At 35.1% G+C, this 3,695-nt stretch overlaps 1 long non-coding RNA gene across 1 annotated transcript; it reads right to left on the bottom strand.

Annotated features, from left to right (window-relative positions):
- On the bottom strand, positions 1–222 carry LOC109581258 (uncharacterized). The gene is made up of 2 exons (XR_002184569.1): positions 145–222; positions 1–90 (listed from the first exon to the last, which is right to left on the bottom strand). It is a non-coding gene; the product is annotated as an uncharacterized LOC109581258 (long non-coding RNA).
- Between the last annotated feature and the right edge of the window lie 3,473 nt (positions 223–3,695).

Below are 3,695 nucleotides of genomic sequence, written 5' to 3'. Positions count from 1 at the left end.
GATAAGTCAAAGTCAAATGGTTTAGGTATGTCAGCCAATAGGCGAGACTGAATCTCACATAGAACCCAAACATGTCTTTTTAAATAAAACCTATCAGAACAGTCATAATTATACACATGTATGTGTGATAGGTAACTAGTTTACCATAGTCTACTCAGAGATGATGTTACAATGATGTAGGCATATAATAGATTGCATGTCTCTATTCTTTGATACAAATCACTATAAAAGGAATGATATATTATACAAAATACATTTGATTTTTATTGAATTTAAAGTTCCTCAAGAATTTGGTCAAAGACCATGTACTGTACTGTAGTACATTGGAGGGTACCGTATAGGGGTTTTATTTTGTTGGTATAAAATTTTGCGAATTTGTTCAAATTTGCCATTTGTTGGTATAAATTTTCATGAATCTTGCCTTCTGCAGCCATTTTCCCTAGTGCGCCACACCTCTTTTGTGGAACTTAATTTCGTGAATTTAATAAAAATGCGAAATTCGCAAAATTTATTACCAGTGAAATATAACCCCTATACGGTATTTTATGAAAAAATGGCCAAAGAATTCTTCATTTTTTTCTGATACACATACGTGTACTTGTTTTGTATAGAAAGTTTAACCTGAGTCCAATGAAATTTAGATTTTTTCAAAATTTTTAAAGTTGCTTAAAAATTTGACCAAAATTAAAAAGGAGAGAATTCTTTATTTTTATAATTTATTCTGATCCAAACTGCAAATTTTAAGTTGCTCAAAAATTTGGTTAGCAGACCTATAATAGCATTTAGTAAAAAATAGCTAGATGAGCGATAGCTAGTAGTGGGATAGTCTCTCAAGCCTGTGGGATGGGCTAGATTATAATCTACATAGTTTATACAAAGTCAAAGAGAGTTTTGAGTTTACACATTAGAGACCACAAAGATCTCCAGGCTGAATATGAAAAAACCTCACCTCACCCTAGAGCCGATCGATTTCAGGTCATAATAGAGAAAGAGCTTCAGGCCAATAAAGGACTCAAAGATGACACTTTCACCACCATCAAAATACTCTTCTTGTTCATTTGTTCCATAAACACCAAACTCCACTATTTCTTTTTAGTAGATTATATATCAAATCAGAAAGATGATGTTATTGATGCTGTCAAGAAAAAGAATTCAGAAGTGTTGAAGAGGTACTGTCAAGTTACGTTAAGCACTGGTCTTTCTATCAGTACAGATACTGACTGCTAAGTTGATTGAGTGTATCGTTCAAAGAGTTTCTCTGATTTCAGCTCCACATCAATGCAGCTTACAAATGAAGTCATCAGTGTGGATAAACACTCTTTAAAGGTAAAGGAAGTCTTGAAGCAGCTTTTACTGGCAATAGTCTCTGCTTTAAGCCGACACGCATTGGATAATCATGATCTCTTGCAATATGTTGAGGCCCCACCTAAAGAAATGAACGTCATTGCTGTAGCTACGCATTGTGACAAATACAAGGAGCTACTAAAAGAGGGAAAGGAAATTGAGACGATTGAAACGAAAGAGGAAATGCTTATGGACATATTTAGACCAATAGAGAACTCTTGCAAATTAATTTATCAAGATCCAGAGGCCCATAAGCTCTTTCATGTAGTTGATGGTTGCAAAGCTGAGAGAGGAGAATACAATGATCCTGTAATAGCTCAGATATCATCAAAATTGAAGGATCAGGCATACAAGATAAAAGTCTTTTTGAAATGAGTGGGTACCTATTATTGACCCGGAAAGTTTACAAACCGAGTGCTTGGCCTTGACGTGTACCAGTAAACATGCAATACATGGCATTGAATGGTGCAGGTTTCACATGTTTTTTAATTTAGTAGATTAGTGGAAGATTAATATCTCGAGCTCCCAAGAATCCTCAGGCTCAGACCAAGGAAAGAAAACAGAAAAATACCCTAGACCCGTAGACCCCTAGGTAAAGAGATAGGGAGTTACTACACCTCTGGTTACATGTACTGTTGTACTGATGATGATATAGTTAGTTAGATACACTCTTCTAACTAATGTCAGGGTATGCAAGTGTGTTAATGTTCTATCATTATTCATTATTATTGACTAGTTAAAGTACATCATGTCTAAAGATGATGATGTCACTAGTAGTAGTTTGTTACTGTTCGAAGTGGCCCAGTTACACAAGGCACTGAGTAAAGACATGTCAGGCTGTGACTGTCTCCTCTCCTTGTTCTGGTCTGATCCTCCTATCGTCATGACACTGTACTGAGACCATACCCTAACCAGTTCATACTGAGTAATGGAGACAAGGACATTGAACGACTGGTGAGTATATTAATAATAATAATGATGATGATGATGATAAAATTACTTATTCATTGATTCTCGTTAGTCATTACTCTGCCCATTATATAATTACTACTTGCTCCGCTCATGTCAATTAATTTTTAATTTTTTTGGCTGTGAACATGTACATGTATTGTGTAACAAATAGATAATTAGTTTTTGAAGAAAATTCATAATTATATTTCATTTGTTAATGCACCATTTTAATCTACTGTATGTGTATTTCTCCTCTTCTTTCCAGAGAAGTGTTTTTAAAACCTTACCCGATCTTAATGAAGTACTGTAACAACTGAACTCACTGGATAACAGCACTAGTGATCACATTACTCTACGACATTATTTGTACCCGCAAAGCCGGGATTTAGACTCTCTTATAAACCTGAACATGAGGTGAGAGAGAGAAAGAAGGGACTTTTTAAGCTGCTTAAGCAAATGTGGTCCTTGTACTGCTTTGATGTACATGTATTTGTTAAAGCAGACATTAAATAAGTAATCAAATACTTCCTCTTCTTTCTAGCTTTGATTGATTGAGTCTCAGACCTCAGTATCTGCCCATATAGTTCAGCCATATTGTTTCTTTGAGTTGCAATACTCCTCAGAGAGAGAGAGGAGAAATGGCAGAGAACAGCCTCAGAGTACAGTACCTTCTTAGCCTATCATGGGAGCAGAGTAGAGAACTTTCACCCAATCGCACTCAACAGACTCCTCAGTTGCATGAACAAGGTAGTGTAGAGCCACACCCAAATACCAAGCACCACCCACTCATTTAATTACCACTTCTGTGACCTGTGATTATGTACATGTACATGTGTATTGATTGTTATTAAATTTAAATGGAAAATCTCCTTTTGTTTTTGTATGCCAAATAAACTCAACAATAGATTCACTGATTGAATGGTAAGCCAAGAGAGGACAATGAAATATGGTAGTAACTGGAGTCACTTACCAACTTTCATTACATTGTTTATGCCAACACTAAGACAATGAATTATGATAGTAACTGGAGTCACTTACCAACTTTCATTATGTTATTTATGCCAATGCTAAGACAATGTATTATCATTTAATTAAGTTTGGTATATTTAGTGAAGGAACTTATCTTGTAGACTGGTAGGAAATTTCAGTAGTTGTTGAAACTGGTGATACCCTGTACTGTAGTACAGCTGTACTTCGCCATTTTTAGACAAACTTTTAAAATTCATAAGAAAATCTAATTCTGATAGGAATCAGCTCAAACTTTCTACACAACATAAGTACATGTATATCTATCAGAAAATGTAATAAAATAGAGGAATTCTCTCCTTTTCAATTTTGGTGAAATTTGACCAAATCCCCGTACTGTATTATGGGGACTTTCCCTCAGTATTTGATCAACT

This window comes from Amphimedon queenslandica, unplaced genomic scaffold (assembly GCF_000090795.2).
Source record: "Amphimedon queenslandica unplaced genomic scaffold, v1.1 AMPQUscaffold_13452, whole genome shotgun sequence".
Taxonomy (NCBI): Eukaryota; Metazoa; Porifera; class Demospongiae; order Haplosclerida; family Niphatidae; genus Amphimedon; species Amphimedon queenslandica.
This window is presented reverse-complemented; position numbering and strand designations above follow the sequence as displayed.